Below are 20105 nucleotides of genomic sequence, written 5' to 3' on the forward strand. Positions count from 1 at the left end.
AAATTTAAATGTAACACGTTAAATTTTACTAAATGCAATATGTTCAGTACTTACTATTAACCCCGTCAAAATGAGTTGCAGAATTTGTCTAAAGTCGAAATTTAAAAATGCAATATAAAATAGCGGACTTTTATATCTATTTATTTATTTTTAACATTTTTTTACGTTTTGCGCCCCTAACCTATTTGGGCCTGTGGCGGGCGCCTCTTTCGCCATGCCCTCATTACGGCACTGTGGGAGTGGGAGGAAGATATTTTTTAGTTTTAATTAATTTTACAATGTTTGGTATTTTATTTATTTTATTATTTTTTTTTAATGCAGACTGAAAACCGTGCTCTAGAGATTTTCAAGTCACTTCACGCTTCTGGTGGCGTCACGCTGGGGAATGAAATTAATCTCCAGCCTAAAGACAATCACAAGCCCATGGCAGAATTAGAACCAGCATCCTACTGAAAAAAATATTAATAAGAGTAAAATAAAGTAAAATAATATGTGGCCGAGATGTCAAGTTTACATATCATTTGATTCATGGCTTATTTTTCATAATTTCACAATACGCCATTGATGATCGAATTGATGTCCAACTGAAAACAAAACTATCACAGCATCGCATCTGCTATTGTAGCACAGGACTGTCTTCAGAATGGTATATATAGAAGGCTGAGAATTTTTTTAAAGGTCAAATCACGAAAGGGTAGTCGATCATGTGATTTTTCTAAGTTAAAAATGTTCAGCTGACTGGAGGGGGTGGTGAGCAATAGACTAACGTTTGCTGGAAGGAGAGAAAAAAAAATTCTGCGAACTTATAGGGAGTGATATATCCATCACAATACTACATACATCATTCTTCCTGATATTTCCGAAAAAAAAATCTTGGTATCATCTTTCAGTTTATTTATATATTCCACTGTTTATTTGTTCTCCAATTATTTATTTATAATTTAAAGATTGACTGAAAACTTTCTCCGGATACTTACGTAGAGCAACCAGCAATGCTTTCGGAGGTAAAACACTGTTACTATGGCAACGAAACTTGTAGTCTCGTCCGTCTACTTCACAGCACGAGGGAAATAAAGAGACACTCAAAATAAAGGTACACTCAACTCACTGATAATACCATCGAGAAAGCGAAAGTATTACGTTTCGTCTTTCCGTAAATGGGAAGGATGTAGTAAAGACGTTAGCTTAGGAAGTACCATTTCTCTAATGGATGTGTCTTGATATTTTTACGTCAGTTTTTTTTTTTTCCTGAAAATTGACGGGGAAAAAAAGAGAGAGAGCACGTCTGTAAAGTCACACATTTTAAACTGTCTCCGATAAATGATTTCTCTATGTTAGCTTTAATTAATAATTAAAAGAAAGCATCTGTAAGCGATTAAGTAATTTCCTCTCCGCTAGTCTATTTTTTCTGAGATATAAACAAGAAGTTTGGGGAGGTAAAAATGCCTGTCATCTCTATATAAAACCAATTAACGCTTTCAAATGAAAATCCCCTATTTTATAATGTTCTCTGAGTCTTAAAAGAGGTTCGAATATTCATCATTCCAAATCCATTACACAAGTTCGTGAAATATTTATGGTGTTGCAAAGGCTAGTACACGATAGATGCAGAATTCAATACGAAAACAAGTTTGTGACGTGAAGAATAATACTTTGTCTGGAAAGAACTGAAGGGGAATTAGCTGATCTAAATGGCGGTAGGGCGTTTCTTCCCGAAAATTCGATTTGTCTCTCTCATACAAACACCAGCCAGAGAACTCACGCAATTAGCAATATGCTCGCCTCGTGGCCCTTGGTTGCGGATACGTACATTTTGAAACTGCCAAGTTTAGCAGCCGTGAGCCAACTCAAGCATAAATATAAAACAAATACGCACTAGAAAGATAGGTGCATTTCAGGTCGAATTTGAAATTTATGGGAATAAATCTGCGCCATATGAGTTGCCTTCGTTTGCATTACTAAAAGATACGGGTCTTGCTCAGGAGGCCAAAGTCCGTATATCTTCTAAAAATATACGGGCTTCTGTTCATATATTCACCTTTTATTAGTGCATTAATTAGGTTCTGGCATGACAGCTGTTTCGAACTGATAGTTCTCATCAGAGACATTTTTTTTTTTTTTTTAGGTTTCCTGAGAGGATGAAACACCTCTGTTCAATACCACAAGAATATTAGCTGCATCTTGTCTCTGATGAGAACAAACAAATCAGGCCAATGAAATCGCATCTATTCACAAATAAAAGTGAATAAATACTAGTGGCTATGCGCTTCGCAACCATATGCCATGGAAAGGCGTGTCCTAGTTTCGATTCCGTGAGAATCTTAAAGATCTTTCTCAGCCATAGCCAACTTAGTCGGTGTCTTAGGCATGGACAGCGGGGTTTTTCTCACAGTTTATCTGGGGTTTTTCATCCCACAAGCAGGCAAACCGGACCCGTGAACAAACAGGATACAGTACAACAAGGAAGGCAACGGGAAACCACCTTGCTCATAGTCATTTCCCTAGATGGTGGCGAATATAGCTGCCCTGCCCCTAAACAGCTGAAAGGCTATAACCACAACAACATGGTTCCTAGGCAGGGTCTACGTCTTAAGTAGTGTAAGCCAAGGCGACTTCTATGCCTAAGGTTTATGGTCATAAAGTTTCTGGTAAAATTCGAAACTTTCAGGTTTTACTTATTTATTTAATATCTTCATATTTTAATAATCTTGCTAAATTTTGGTATTATTTATTTTCCTCAGTTTTAATCTATGAGCAGCTCTATGTCAGGAATATGAGCTTCAATGATTTAATTATAAATATCGTTCAGGACGTAAACAGCAGTACAACAATCCCTCGATTAATGCGTTCTTTAAAACACGCGCATTAATCGAAAACGCACTAATCGAATATAATAACCAATGAGGAAAATGTATAATTCGTTCCTCAAATTTCTTTTTTTACTCTTAATTTTTTTTATAAAATAATTAGGGTACATCTCAAGGCTTAGTTAAAGGAAAAACCGTGAAGCTGAAAGACAATAAAACATATTCAGAATATAAATTTATTATTCTACTTCTTAAAAAAGAATTGAGCTAATGTAATTTAGCAGGCATTCCGTTTCTTGTGTTTCATACAACTGACGGTATGGCCCTATTGTTTCTTCTGAAAACTTTACTGCTTCTCTCTTCATTAGGGTCAGCCTCTAAGCATTGTTTTTAAGCATTGCTGCTTAAAAACTTCGATTGTACGAAAAATGTTTTCAAATTGTTTCTTTGAAATCTCTTTGGGCTTGTCAGTGATTAAGTCTTCATATTCTTCAGAATCTCCACGCTGTACATCTAAAATTAGCAGGTCGGAATCACTCAATCTTTTGCACACTGTAGAAGAATGTACTTCCAAACGGCTCGCATATTGCTAGCAGTAATCTCATTCGCCTTCGCGACTTTCTAACCAGGCTGAGATTTCTCTGATTTGACCAGAAAAGTCTTGGAAGGCATTCGCTTCCAAAAAAAGGCCGGTTTCATCGACATTAAATATTTGTTGGAGACAATATCCCCCCCCCATCTTTTTTCACAATTTTTTTCAAAAATCTCTGGATAATTTGCTGCCACCTCCTTATCTGCGCTTGCAGCTTGGCCTGTGATTAGAACATTATGTAGGCTATTTCTCTTTTTGAAACCTCAAACCGCCCAGCACTAGCGTGGAATTCTTCTTTTCCATCATTAATAGCCCTTTCTTTCAAGGTTGCAAACAGCTGAATGCTTTTCATTTCATAAGGTCAGTGCTTAGCGGAATGCGATTTCGGTTACAATCTTCGATCCATGTAGAAAGAAGTCTCTAATTCAATCATTATAATACTTTGTTTTGGGAATGAATGCATGATGAACCTTGAAGCAGCCTAACCTTTCTCTTGTTGTATTCAGTAGCTTTGCTTAAAATTCCTCTTATAGTTGATTCACTCATTTTTGTGTTCCTGTCCTATCTTTACTCTGGACTGGCCTTCATTTTTTCTTTCAACTGGTCACTTATTCTTTTACTCGTGATAAAAGATTGGGAAAATACTTGAAAATAAAAAAAGTAAGGAAAACAGTTGCAAAGTAAGCGCGAGTTATGATCAGGAAAATTTTTGGCGGTAAATTTGGAACATAGTGTACACGGAAATAGTGTAGTATGCTATTAAAAAATAACTTTGTAATATTTTTTAAATCGATAACTAAATTATTTCATTCTGGTGAGTGATTTTTTAAAAATAGTTAGGCATAAAAATGTATAGACAGAAAATGTTCAAAATCTGTAACATTTATTTTTAAGATGTATATAGGCGCACTAATCGAATTTTAGAACCGCACTAATAGAATTTGGGTATAGAAAAGAAAAAAAAAATGACGACTAATCGAAAACGCACTAATCTGGGGCGCATTAATCGAGGGATTGCTGTATTACTGTCGTTATACCGTAGGATTAGCACTCCATCACTTTTTTTTGTCCATGAAACATCATTAAACTTGACTCACGCAATCGATTGCAGAACTGGAATCAAGTTGAGCAATCTGCCTGCTGCTCGACAGTAAGATGTTGCACTAAATTAACTACAATTTATTGTCTTAGTTGTGCCTTTGCCCCAGTTCTACTAGAAAAACAGCAGAAATACTTGGCCCCGGTCATTAGGCAGATACCAAATCAAACCACCAAACTTCAAAAAAGTTTTTCCTTCTTTTTTTTTTTCTATTAAAAAAGTTGCAGTGTTGTTTTCGAAACCACCCGTCTATCTTCACCCTTGTCTTTGGTATCCACTTGCGTGTTGTTTTCATCTTATTTTTTCCCTTTTTAGGATCACATCATTTATTAGCTATATTTTACAATTTTCTCTGATTTGTTTACTGTTAGATCTTAAAGTTTTCTCAATGTTTTTATCTCTGTAGTTTGTCTGATTCCTAGTTCGCGTGTTTCTACTGCATATATTAATATCGGTTGACAACTCCTTGAGCGATTCTGATTTTTGTTTTGACAGACAAGATGGTCAGGACATCCAGATATTCTAACTTTTTGCTTCTTGGACATCACGCTCGAATTATTTAGTTCTATTCCTAAGTATCTTATGTTATTAAGATGTTTATTTTTTACTAATGTGTTTATTAATTTTCATATTACAGGTTCTCTAGAGACTTATAATTTATCTTTCTTCATTCTGTTTATATCTTCATATTTTTTCTGCTTCTTCCAGTGAAGCTTTATTAAACGCATTCAGTAATTTCTGTAAACCGACTTCATCTGCTGATAGTAGAGATATCGGGATATCCGATTATTTTTAGTTTCTCATTTCAATTTATTTTTCTATTTTCACTTTTATTAAGACGGAATGAGTCACCTTGTCTAATTACCTGTATTATTTTAATTTCTTGTTCTTTTTTGTTCTGCATTTATGATAAAACTGTTGTATATTCTTAATTAGTTCTGCTATTTAACTGTATGCTATCAAATACTTAAGTCAGATTTTAAAGCATATTTAGAGGGGTTTTTTTTGTCAGATAATAAAACGAAGAAATCAATAGAATCATTATTTCTAGTGTCGATCTCTTTTTAAAAAATAAATCCTCATTTTTCCTAAATATAATAATAACTTTTTATTAAAATAATGCTGGATTTAATATCCACTTGTTTTCTATGATAATAACAACTTATTATATTTCGAGTTATTTTGAGCACAATTTTAGTGTTGTTGCAAAGTCAATTTATTATCCGATTTGCTTTGTCACCTTTTGTTTATGAATACTGGTAGTGTTATGCTTTTTCTCGAGCAAATTGATATTTTTCTTTTCTTTTAATTCTTTTTTCATTAAAATATCAATTCATTTACTGTTTCCTCCATATACTAATATTTATGGTCTATCACATTCATTACAGTTAATTTTATTTCTTAATTTTCAGATTTTTTCTTTCTTTTTTTAATCATTTCAAGCAGTCCTAGTAATTACATGAAATCAAACATTAAAAGGAAACTATTGTATTACTATACTAATTGTAATTATGTTAAAATATAGGTAATGACACAAAATTCTTGTTCGTCTGTTCATTTTAATTAGGGTTATTGACCACACACATTACCGAGTTTCTTTGTCTAATAGTTATGTCAATAATTAAGATGCATTAGACATGCCCATATTTCCTGTTGGAATTCCATTAGGGCCAAACAAGTTCAGATGAAGCTGAATGAGAGAAATCTGCAGAGACCAGGTGAGGCTTAGCTGACAATATTCCTACTAGACTAAGGAACTTAAGTTTCTTTGTGCAGTTCACGGATGGATAAAACCGAAATCTCATGTATCAGAAGGATAAATTGTTCCCTGGACTAAAGCTTGGCTGAAAAAAGTGCTCTTTCTGATTTAATTGGTCAACTTATGTAAATTAGAGAGTAGTGATTTCTGGGGATTTATGTAAGTATACTTGAGAAACGGTTGAGAAGGATTGTGGAAGGGAAGCGTGGTGAAGAACATGCTGGATTCAGACCAAATAGAGGCTGTCAGAACAAATAGTTGAGAAAGCGTGGGAGTATAACAAAGATCTGTATTTAAGTTTTGTCGATCTGGAAAGGGCATATGACAAGGTGCCAAGAGAAATGCTATTCAAAACGCTACAGTTGTATGGTATCAGGTATCACTGGAGCATTATATCAAGCAATACTTAGTCTTTATTTGAGTTCTAAGTCAGCATTTAGAATTGAAGAAAGTAGAAGATGGTTTGATGATAAATCTGGGGTCTGACAAGGATATTTATTCCCTCTGTTATTCATTATCTATATGGATCACATTATGAAGGAAAGTGGTATTAAACATGATATCAAAATTGGAGATGTTAACCGTCAGCTCTTTGCTTTATGCGGATGATGTTATACTTCTAAATAAATCCGCTACAAGTCTGCAAGATTCTCTGACTAAATTGAATAACTGTTGTAATAGATATGGTATGAAGGTCAGTAATAAAAAGACAAAGATAATGAAAATAGGCAGAAACATTGAAAATATCAACTGCATTGTAAATGGAGAACCTATAGAAAAAATAAACATTTCAGCTACTTAGGCACGGTTTTTAGTGAAGATGGTAAATTAAATATGGAAATAGACAACAGAATCAACAAAGCTGGGATGGTAGGAAGTCAATTGAATACATTCATATGGAATAAAAGAGAAATTAGTCTGAACACTAAATTAGCTGTATACAAGACAGTGTTCAAACCGATTTTAACTTATGGATCTGAGAGCTGGGTTAGAAATAAAACACTTGACCAAACGCTAGAGATCGCAGATATGAGAGTCCTGAGAAAGATTAGGGGCGTTAACAGATGGCGTCAATGGCAATACCATATTAACCACATCGCCGTCAAAATGGATAAAATACATCACTCCTATACACTTCGTATCCATCATATATTTCAATATCCGCGCGGTTAGCCTAGTGGCTTTGCGCTTCGCAACCATATGACTGGGGAAGGAGTGTCCTAGGTTCGATTCCCATCACCGACGTGAGGAGCTGAAGGATCTTCCTCAGCCATAGCCAAGTTAGCCAGTCTTGGGCGTGGACACAGCAGGGTTTTTTCCGCTAGTTTATCTGGTGTTTTTCATCCTGCAAGCAGGCAAACCGGTCCGAGGACACACACACACACACACGGATTACAGTCAGGGATACTGACCCAGCCATAGGTCTGATTCGTCAGCCTATGCCGGTTCCGGAGCCCGGATAAAATTCGGGGCGACTAGATGGTACCGTGAACTCCCGTATAAAGAGGGAACGCTGTATCATCACACGGAATTTATTTATTTATATATTTCAATTGAATATCATTGGTATTACAATTTTAATGTGCACTTCGCATCCATGGTAACCTGACGAATATACACGTCATGGCTTGTTGGATGGTTAAAACGAGGATATAAGGAAAGAACCTGACATTGTTGGCATTCAGAAGTGTGTCTGCAGAGCTAATCTCAGGTGGCATGGCCAATTCAACAGGAGGAAAGATTAGCAAAACAAGTGTTCTCTGCCAGATTGGCAGGAAAAAGACCCAAAGGAAGACCAAGATAAAGGCGGACTGATACAGTAAAAAGTGCCTTAGAAGACAAATATAAGATCTGATAATGTTGGCGTCTTGAAGGTAGCAGATTGATTTGGTCAGGAAAATTTTAGATAGGAAGTTAGTAGTGATGTAGGTTTTTCATGTCGTACTATCATAATATCCTATATATCCCTTGAAGGTATTACAATTTTAAGAGCAAGGGATACATTGCATACATTACATCTCCACTTATCTGGAATTACTCTGTTTGACTAAGAATACGAGATTTAGTGCGACTATTCAAGGCGCATATTCTCTGACTGGTTTGTCTATTTTTTTGGATGCAGAAATCTCTAGCTTCGTGAAAGACTTTCTAACTCACTTCCACTTTGAAAAAAAAAAAGGAGTTATCAAGATGTACTTTTTCTTTAAAAAAAAAGGTCAGAGACAAATTAAAATACATGTCGAAAACAAAATCTCAACGGAATTATTAGTATTTCCTATCCTCTCACCTTTCGTAAATTATTTAGTGTTAGACTGTAGATTAAAGATGTACCGGACCATGTTAATTTGGCAATTATGGTGCAACCGTACTAATCCTGAGAGGTGAGAATATATATCGCTGGGAAAATTTTGTAAGTAAATATCTTGCAGTACCACCAAGAATTAAAATATACCTTACTTTCTTCACTAATTATAGTTCTTACTATACCGAATGTTTTAAAAGGAATTCCAATAAAAAATGTATATATAAGACGTATATTCAACATTTTCTTGTACAAGAGATCAGAGAGTCGGTATTTTAAAATTAATCGTTTAAGTTATTCTCAGTTCAGTGATATTTTGAAATACTTCTTTTTTCTAACTTTCCGTAACAAGTGAAACTGCACAAAAAAAAAAAAATTGAAGAGTGGTTTAATTCATATCGTTAATGTTCTGTCATTGAGGAAATTTAGTGAAGATGAATCAAAAATTATAAAAGGGAGTTTGGTTCTTTTAACAGCAAAGCACTACATTAATAGCAAGTATCATTTGAGTTGCCTTTGCAAAGCTGGTTGAGCGATAGCGGTCTGACCTTAAACCTAGGAGAACAAAGTACAGTGTAATAATTTGCGGTGCCATCTCGATACATTTTAAAGATAACCTAAAAGTTGATTTACGAAGTAGAAATTTTTTCTTAATTTACAAAATCATAGTATAATAATCAGGCATCCATCATGTTATTCTGGTGTTAAAATGCAATATCGATTTCAGTTGTTTGGATTTACGGCCGAAAGCTATGAGATCAGTGTATTATGTCTGCTAATTGCATGTCCTTTTGAACAGTTTGCATGTTTTAATAATGAGAAAACTAGCTTATAAGAAAAGAAAATCATTCCACCTCCTCATTATTATTCGTTACCCCTCCATGGAGTCTGAGGACTCATTGCGGGAGGACACCTCTCCACCTCTACTACCAATCATCTCCATCAACGCCATCTACCGCCCACCACCACAACTAGTATTTTTTGTCTGTAAATTGCGTGTGTTCTGAAGGGCCGATTTCTCTGTATGCGGAATGAAAAACCCGCGTTTCCGGGAGAAAAAACCCTGCAACCTCCGTATGAGATCGGCTAACTCGCCTTCGATTGAAAAAGTCCATATAAAGATCCCTTCCGTCACGACGAAAAGAGCAACTAACTTGAAATAATTTTCATGAATATTACTGTCAGGTGAATTCATCGTGGATTTAATGTACATTTTGTGCGAGTGTCTCTCATTCTAAAAGAAATAACTAGACTTGTAGTTTTATTATGTATTGATGAGTCAGAATGATTAGTGTCAATAATGGACAATGCGAAGCGAAAAGTTGAGAGCTGACTTTCCTTATTAAATATGCAACTGTCTCATTTTTAACTATTTGCTAGGCTAGATACGCAGGAAAATTTAAAATAAAAAGTCGCTGCCAAAATTTTACAGGATGTATTCTAGTGTTATTCTAGAAGAATATGCTAGAATATATAGACGAAAGAGGAACTTTTCGACATTTTCAACACCACCTCCAAACTTGCTGAGATATTTTTTTCGGTCGTTCCACATGTTTATAAAGCCCTGTGTTATAGAAAACCATTGGGCACGAGTGATTTTTCCTTGCCGTCATTTATGAAATGTGTGGCTAGTAGGGCCTTCCTTCAACGCGCAATACACATGAAGGGTGAGGAAATAGATCAGGATAAGATCTATTTGACATTCACAAAAGTTAAGACACGACATCGGCCGAAACGGGTCTTTCCTCTAAAGCAAGTCAACTCCACTTTCATACTGATAGATGCGTTTAGAATCTTTTGGAAGCAGGGGTATTATTTCCATGCCATTTACAATGCAAAATATTACCCTCATTACGCTGATGTTCAGGCCGAATGCAGTAAGAAAAAAAGCCATTTTGTCCTCAAGAGGTGTTTCTCGGCATCTATCCAAACTGACATCTGAACTACAAAAAGGAAACAAATGGTTTCTAATGATACAAGAAGTACGTAGATGTCCTTGCCTTTCATTCTGCTTTGAATGGCATATACTGCAATAATATTATCCTGTGTGGTCGAAGTTCTTGGCCGACCAAACCCTTCCACATTTTCGACATCTGTCCGCCCATCCTGAACTGATCATAACAGTTTATCGGTCCGTTAAGCCTAGATTAACGGAACTTCAGTACCTGATTCCAGTTATTCTGAGTTCATTTAAGAATTGATTCTCTCGTGACAGAAATTGAATGTTTCTATTCCTAAACTGTCTTTGCGCACTTCGACCAGAAGAAGAAGAAACACCAAAAATCTCTCTCTTTTTTTTTTCTCTTTTTTTTTTTGCAATCACGTTACAATAAGGTGAATCCACCACAGTGTTTCCTTCAGCTTTATTACTGTTATACGTCTGAGAGTTGTGTATGGGTGCGCGCACACATCAACTTACATAAGTTTTGTTTCGGTTTTAATGGAATCTCAAGAAATTGAAACCACTGAGACCAGAGAAGGACGTTTCTTGCTGTTATATCAATATTCACTCCAGCAAATATTTTCTTTTTCCGAAGGATTACATAACAGTCCCCATTTGAACACTTTCATTCTTTCAATTGACTTATCGTTACTAAGGAAAATTTAATAATTGACAAACGTATCCTCAGATGACTTGCTGCGCTACATTTTCCAGTCGAATTATCACAGTGGATTGCAATTTTAATGAGAAAATAAAGGTGTGTACGTGAGTGAGAGAGAGAGAGCTGCTTACATTTAACAGGCATGAATTTTGACAGGACTTTGGAGTTTTCTAACTGAATTTAAAAAAGTCGAAATCAAAGAACTGTTCACTGTAGAATACTGTGAACAATTCTTTGAAATACAGTACAATAATATTTCGTGTTCGCCGAATGGCTTATGCAGTGTATTGTGCACAGTTAAGTTTTGAGACTATTCTGTACGATCGCATCTTCGACTATTTCAAGTTGGGAAGTTCTGCTGAATGAAGGAATATGCAGCACACTTTTTCTAGGTGAATTATTGAATAATCGATGCTCAGAGGAGTCTTTAATCAGATCATCGCAGAAACAGTAAACAAAATGGTCTTGAAATTCTTCCAAAGTGACTATCATTGACATGCAGGAAAGAAAGCCCTGTGGTACATGTAAAACTGAAACATTTGGGAGCGCAAAATGGTTCAGAACGTTCTATAACCGTAAAATATAGCATGTAGATGAGTTCTGTTTGTAACAGTTCTAGACCACTAAGTTTGGGTAAGCAGAGAACTTAAACACTGAGGACAAACGTTCAATGTATAGACTGGAGCTTAGCACGATAGTGATGAAACAATACTCTTAGTGCAAGGTGCAAAATAACATTTTTTTTTTCATCATGAAGGTTGTTTTCTTGATCATAAATTAGTAAATAATAATATTTGGTTAACCGATCAAGTGTTGATTAATTTTATTAATTAACTGAACCAACTAGTTTCGCCACACTTATCTGTTGGCTTCTTCAGGGCACTTACATATAGGTTTAAACACTCACAGTTATGCGTAACCGCAAAACTGACAAGAATAAAAACTGACTAGAATAATTACAAATAAAATAGTATCGAACGTGAGTGAAACACGTATCGCGTGTACAAGATCAGCTAGCTGTTGCTGAGGAACCTTCTGTAGTTTGTATTAAAGTTCATTTCTTCCGTTTTTAAGGCTCTGATTAGGGTTTTCCATATCTCTGGGAGTATTAGGCCTTGATTTCTGTTAAGGTTCACAGTAGAACGGGCGACTTCTTTGAACATTCTTGAATGGTAATCTTCCTCTAAGTAAGGGAACAGCTTTTGTCCAACTCGATGACATAGTTAGTTGTGGAGAAATGAGACGATAGGCCAGAAATGTCCTGTCTGTTGTTTTTGACATAGCCAATGTGCTCCTTTTGCCTGATTTCGAGGCTTCTCGAAGTCTGTCCGATGTAATTAGAGCCACAGGATATGCTAGAGTCTATAATATTCCATGCTCATGTGGCTCTAATTACATCGGACAGACTTCGAGAAGCCTCGAAGTCAGGCAAAAGGAGCACATTGGCTATGTCAAAAACAACAGACAGGACATTTCTGGCCTATCGTCTCATTTCTCCACAACTAACTATGTCATCGAGTTGGACAAAAGCTGTTCCCTTACTTAGAGGAAGATTACCATTCAAGAATGTTCAAAGAAGTCGCCCGTTCTACTGTGAACCTTAACAGAAATCAAGGCCTAATACTCCCAGAGATATGGAAAACCCTAATCAGAGCCTTAAAAACGGAAGAAATGAACTTTAATACAAACTACAGAAGGTTCCTCAGCAACAGCTAGCTGATCTTGTACACGCGATACGTGTTTCACTCACGTTCGATACTATTTTATTTGTAATTATTCTAGTCAGTTTTTATTCTTGTCAGTTTTGCGGTTACGCATAACTGTGAGTGTTTAAACCTATATGTAAGTGCCCTGAAGAAGCCAACAGATAAGTGTGGCGAAACTGGTTGGTTCAGTTAATTAATAAAATTGATCAACACTTGATCGGTTAACCAAATATTATTATTTACTAACATTTTTTTTTGTTAGTTACCGTATGAATATGAATTTCAGTGTCAAAATGTTTGGAATAAAAATAAGCTAATTCAGCAGACTGGGTTTAAAATAGGATTAAATACGATTAATTATCAAACATTTTCTATGGAAATTGTTTTGTTGCAGTAAAATTTTTATTATTGTCTCTAAAATCTTACAAAAGATTTTAAAAAAAAAAGATCGAAAAATTATTTAGGTTGCCGCATAAGTTTATATTAACTGCACTCTTAGTTTTAATAAACTGTATAATGAATAAAATATTTCACTGTCACTGTTCTAAAGGAAAATAGGCTAATAATTAGTGCTTGATTTTTACGCAGCATAATTTTTATATAATTCTTTGGAACGAAAATCACTTTTTCACAGTGAAATTGGATTATTAGGGGTGAACATACCTTAACCGATGAGAATAGTAAAGCTGAACATGCGTTTCCCATTTGCTGATTGGCTTTATTAATTAGGTTAAATAAGGCAATTTAATTGTTCTCTCAATAGCAGCACGGTTAACGACGAGTTCGCTCATCTGTTAGTGTCGATCAACTGGAAATGATTCATGCCCATAGTATCTGTTGGGTAATTAAGTGAAAGTGTGCGTCCGCCCTTGTTCAAGTGAGTATACGTCTGCAGTCTACTGGAAAATATGTTTAGAGTATAACAGCATTGGATAATGGTCAGTCAGGATATTATCAAATTCCTTGACACTAATGTATTGCATACTATGATGTCTGCACAATAATGGTTTATTGAAAACGACATTTAGCATATTTTTCTCTTCCCTTGAATCCTATAATATTAGTACGCAGTGTACAATTTACAATAATGACTAATAGATAAATGAAACATCTGTGTTCAACTATTTTTGCAGTTTAAAGAATCGGATTCCATTATTGACGTTACATTAGTTTATACTCAAAGGCTCAGTTTTCAACAGCAACAGGATATCGACTATTAGTTCAACTTCTTTGGATGGGCTTAACGATTAATTTATTACTATTAAAATCCCATTATCGACAAACCTTTTTTGTTCTGAGAAACAAACGAAATTCCGATATTGAAATTTCTGTTTATTTTCGTCACATACTGTATCGCATATTCATTCTGTGGCGCCCTCTGATTTCAAAATTATGTAACACGAGAACATGCTAAACTATTAAATAAAAATCCGTATTAATTACAAACAAAAAACTTTAATGATTAATTGTATCAAGCTTTTAGTAGATTATTGAATGTTTTCTCATATCCAAAAAGAAATTTTTTTATTTTATTTCTTTCGTCTTCCGACTATCGATTGAAAGAAACTGTCAGTTCCGCAGAGAGAAAAGGAATAGATTCCAGTGGCTTTAAAGAAAGGATTAGAAAAATTGAGCTGCTTTAACGTATAAGATACATCTAAAATATTAATATATACTGCATCAGTGAAACAAGGAAGAAACGAAAGAGAAAGGAAGCATAAGAATAGAACGAGAACAAACCGAGCAGTCGGATTTGGAAGGATTCGAGAAAGCAAAAAAAAAAAAAAAAAAAAAAAAAAATCTTTACAAGAAAACAGAATTTATTTTGTAAGTCTCTCTATAAGAAGCGAAAGAAGTAATGGCAACAGAAAAAGTTTGTTGAATGTAAGGGACTTATAGCAAGTGTAGAAAATGAACCCCCATAAGCGAAATAATGCAAAGATTCAATCAATACTCAAACATATGAAACCACAATGAAGTAATGTGATTATTTTTGCACGACTTACACAGAAGAAATTCACAAACATATGAAATCCCATAAAATAATCTTGAGCAGCAACAGAGTGAAAGAGTGTCAAAACAGAAATAGCCAAAAGAAAAAATATTACATTTTAATCAAGTGAAAACCCGCCTTTGACTTGTATAATAGCATTTTAGTCTGCGTAATAAACCTTTCATCCACTACTGACAAATCTCATGAGAAACTAACCTCCATTCTTCAAGCAGAATGTCTTCTTGCAGTGATATCGACCCACAAGAAACAATTTCCTTGCACGTGTTTGATTTCTATGATATTTAATCGCGTTTCGATCTGGCTCTGAGTTGGGAAGTCCATTAGGTCACGTTGCTACACTCAAATTAAGTTACTTTCCTTGTGACAGGAAGCATTGCCTTTCACGTGCAGTTCCATAAGTGCAGCATTATTCAGAATGTGGAGGTACACTCTCGCACCTCTTCCACTACCATCCCTGACAGTTGAGAATATGCAGTCGCACCTGTAGCATTCAATTCATCGTGGTGGGCATAAACTCCTAGGAGTTTGTGGACTACAAGTCATGGAAATTCAGTGTGAGAGAGAGACACTCTTCACATTGTTCGTGCAGTGGTACTTACGCCTACATGTTCTGGACGATTCGTTGCAGTTTCTGCAAGACTGCTGGACAGTGAGTGCTACAATCGCCTTTTTTTTGTAAAAACTCGTGATCTTCCAAGCTGCGGTTCCATTCAATCACCATTTCCATACAATGTTATATACAGTTGCGCTGGGAAAAAAAAATTCAGTTCTCAGAAATGATTTTTTTTTAATTCAGCACTACCGATAACACTCAGCAATATGTCCATGTGCCATTTTAATTTAAAATTTGAATATGAGGCTTGCTAGCATTTTCCTAGAACACCACATACATCACAGCCTATATTTGTATGAACTTTATGTCATTTAAGTTGAAGTATTTCTACAATGTACTATAGTATTGTCGAAAGTACAAAAATCGTATATGTTATAATTTTACAGTATATTATAAAATCGAAGTTATGCTATAAATGGTAGAACATCATAAGTAGAAATGATTAATAGTTATGTTGCACACATTTTTACAAGAGATCTGTTTAAATTAACATAACGATGAATGAAACATGAATTTGAAATAACGATGAATGAAACATGAATTTGAAATAACGATGAATGAAAATCTTAAAATAACGATGAATGAAGAAATAAAAAGCTGAAAAGGTATGAAATATGTTACAAAAGCTGCTGAGAGACTCGAATGCAAAAAGAATTAAATTAACAAACACGATTATGGGTAGAGTGATCTAGCAAGGAAGTAAAAATAAATGTACGAGATACTGCACAAAAGTTCCTAGACTAGCTACATAGGGAGCAAGGCTGGAAGTATAACTTATCGGGGGTGGGTATTATTTGTAATGTTTTCATTACGATTTACTCTGCTGAGTGCACAGGTTGGACTGCTGAAGTTGAATTTGTCTCTTGTGCGGATTCTTTGAAGCTAGACACAACACGTCCCTTTCTTCCCTATGCTTCATAAACACTTGCGCGCGCGCGCACACACACACACATCGCTATTGAAAAACTAACATCTAAAACTTAATATCTGACACATATAAGACATATTGAAATTCATCTTAATCGAATGAAATGAATATGTTGCGTTCAGACTAAAATCTAAGAGAAGAATTTTACTTGAGCTCCAACACCTCAGAGAAAAAGCAACTCCGGCTAATGAAAGAAAATCGGAATGCAGCTGGCCACTTCCATCAGAATAAAAGATGACGATAGCAAACTGTGTGTATGATAAGAACTATTCCGTGAATGAACATGGATAATTTTTCATAAAAAATATATTTCTTTCTATGGAGCGATCTTAAATGCTTCCTACTTGTGTGTGGGTTGTATTAGTAGTTAGGTTTCACTAAAGAAAAGCATTGATCAAATCAATTTTTCAAAATCTTCTGTCTCTCTCTCTCTACTTACCTGTATAAATTTCTCTGTGTTATTATTATGTGATACCTCCATCTAGTTCAAGGACTTATCTCAAGAGGGTACTTCTACTACACAACCCACGCTCTTTAATCCTCCAGTTTCACGTTACGCCATATACTGTACCGTTCACATAATATTTTTGTCTATTAACTGTGTGTTCTCTGGCCGATTTGCCTTTATGCAGGCAATAGAAATGCATTAAAAAACAGTTTCTGAGAGGAGTGGGATCTTCTACTAGCTACATATGATTTCGGCAAACTCCTTCAACTGAAAAAGGTCATATTCCTCTTTCCATGACGAGAATTGAATTCGGGTCTTTTTCCAAGCGAAAATCCAATGTCCCTTCGCTTCGATGTTCGAGTTTATTTGTACTTGACTGCTAAAGTTCAATATAAAGTTAAGGAACTGCACTTTGCATTGAGTGAGGCAGTTGATTTGAAGTAATCAACATACAAGTAGGCTAGCCGGAAAGATACTTCACGTGCAAACTTGGTTTGCTTACACTTGGGTCAAGGATTAAAAAATATAATTTCCTGGCATGCATAATTTACTTTGTAGCCAAGAGAAAACTCTTTCTGCAATATCTGTTGTAAGTTAGCAAAGTTTGTGTTTGTTAAATTTCTTTGAATGCATACTTATACTAGATAGTTAATTGCAATTCAGATATTTTAAAATTATTGAAGCAGTTAAGCTCTTGGCATGCAATTAGACACAAACAATGGATAAAGTCCTGCCTGGAATCCATCAAGATGAATTTTTGAAAATTGCCAAATCGGTTTCGAGATTAGGTACGTCCGTGATTTTTCTCCCATGGAGTTTATGAATTTTAGTTTTTTTTTTCCTTCATAATGAATATTTTTATTTGGAAAGGTTTCGCTAATTCAGAATTAACGCGTAAAGGAGCCAATATAGTGGTTATACACAAGAAAGATATTTAATTAACCAAATATTTCGGTCTGGAAATAGCAGACCATCTTCAGTGGCACTATAAGAACAGTTTAAAAAAAATACAAGGTGGAATACTAACAATAGATCCTTTAAAAATAGAACAAACCGCGTGATGTTATATCACTAAGTATTAAAAGGAATATTTTTTAAGCAGAGACATGATTTCAATGATGACGGATTAGCACAGAATATGGACCTAATACGATCACTAGTTAAAATTAAGTTATCGGAAAGCTGGAGCACACTATGCTCGTCAGCAATTGTCAGATTTCGACCGTTTCCACCAACGGACGTGTACGCATTTGTATCAGCTTGATATTCCTCGTTAGTTTCTGAACGTTAAGCATCTGCCAGAGAGAGAGAGATAGAGATGAAAATGTACGTAATTTATGACGTTTGCATTACAGGAAGCATAACGTATATTACAGGTACCACTTGCCTGAAGTCTCCACCCAGAATGATACTCTCGGCCGCCAAAACGATTTTTAGCGTGCACTGCATTCACGCTTACGCTTTTGGGCTTCAAACTCTAGCATTTCATCCCAGATGATTAATCTGGCAAACTCTGTAGCTGTCGCATCCCACTGTTAACCTTCATTGACCTTTATTTCATTAATTAAGCCCTGCCATCCTCTTCTTTGAACCAAATCGACATCGTACGAAGAAGACCAAAAGGGTCAGAGTGGGTCGAGGCTGCACTTATGGATTATGTAACTCGAAAAGATCATATAAAAAACCTCTTACAATTCTTTTGTTAATTTTTGTAAACTGGCCCATCAGACCCTAGAAATTTGTCTAAAGAGATTTTAAAATTCGATATTTTAGATGGTCGATTAATTTCTGCGATCAGTGTGAGACCACCACCTTGCTTATCGGAGATGTTGAAGACCATTAATTTGACACTTAACCTGCTTACGGTAATAATGTTCTGAAATTTTCCAACCTTTATTGGATGCGATTATCATTAAAAATATTATAAATATAGATGAATGTTGATGACTGGTGTAGTGAAACTGTAGGGGGGAAATGACATATATGCACTTTGCCTTGTTATTGCAGTAAGGGTGATACAAAATGGTTTTAAATCACTTAAATGTATAATTTTTGCTTGATTTCGTTCAGCTGGAATTTTGGATGGTGAGACCCATGCGTTCCTTATCCGAGTGTTCTTCGGCCTTTTTTTTTGAGGGGGAAGGGGGATAACTTCGCAATCCAATTTGTCAATTAAATAAGGACGTTGGATCTTTTACTTAGCTTATCATTAAGTCTACGTTGGAGCTTTGGTAGCACAAAAACAAATACTGTATAATTACTAGGACACTTTTTATCATAAATACTGTTATATTTCCTGGATGAAACTTATTACGTTTTTTTTTTTTTTTTTAATTTGAATAATGCTTGTCAATTAAACTCGAATAAGTTTTAAGCACATTGAAATGAATTATAAAATAAGAAGGAAACCTAGTGAAAATTCGATGCGATTCTACATTTCTTACATTGAAAGGAATAACCCGATTTCATTTATGTAAAAAATATAAACTCATTTCTACATGCTGGCGGTTTGTTTCAACAAAACATTTGTGAAAACACAGTATTGCATCTGGCTAAGAAATAACTGTCACAAAGGAAAAATATAAAATAAACAACCAACAATACAATTCTTTGAAAGTTATTTTTTTTTACTGTGCGATAAACCTCCAATACAAATGCCAAAAGGCAACGCTACTGATTCCGTAGTTTTAAAAGTATAATATATTCGTATACTCTCTGCGCAGGGGGCCCATATGCTCGCCTTACCCGTATATGTTTAAAGAACTGAATGCTTCATGACGTCAGAAACTGTCAAAAGAAAAGTCTACGCTTTATCTGTAAAATGACTTGTTGAACTGTATATATGGGAAAGATCCCTCCCTGATCTCAGCTGCTTGTTGAAAGAGAAGCAGGAAAACTGTGCTCACAGTCTTCGCGCAGAAAGGTACAAAAATACATGCGACTTTTCATAAAAAGAATTTTTATTAATATTTGCTGAAGTCCGGTTTGATATAAGAAACTAATATGATCTTGTTACGCTAACAGATTAAGGGCTTTTAAGAACACATTCAGTGAAGTAGGAAAAATTGGACTTAAGAAACCTACTTGAAATACAAGATTAACGAAATCCAGATTCGATTTTGTTTAGGGGGAATTTCCAACAAACCTGCTTTGACGAAACTGATGACCTGGTACGAAACTTAACGTGGCAGTTGTGCAATGCATTCGAAGTGTGACTTGGTAGACAAAATTAGC

At 35.2% G+C, this 20105-nt stretch overlaps 1 protein-coding gene across 6 annotated transcripts in view; it reads right to left on the reverse strand.

Moving 5' to 3' along the window:
- The window catches only part of Pka-C1 (Protein kinase, cAMP-dependent, catalytic subunit 1), a 545341-nt gene that overhangs the window by 398998 nt on the left and 126238 nt on the right, over nt 1-20105 (reverse strand). Inside the window, exon 1 of one of the 6 annotated variants that reach the window (XM_090410260.1) lies at nt 978-999. The exons of the other annotated variants lie outside the window; for them this stretch is intronic. The gene's annotated coding sequence lies outside the window, so the exon portion shown is untranslated. Of the gene's footprint in view, nt 1-977; nt 1000-20105 lie in introns of those variants that run through there. 6 annotated transcript variants of the gene reach the window in all.

Source organism: Typopeltis vanoorti, chromosome 20, assembly GCF_054136105.1.
Source record: "Typopeltis vanoorti isolate ZY-2024b chromosome 20, IOZ_Tvanoo_1.0, whole genome shotgun sequence".
Lineage (NCBI taxonomy): Eukaryota > Metazoa > Arthropoda > Arachnida > Uropygi > Thelyphonidae > Typopeltis > Typopeltis vanoorti.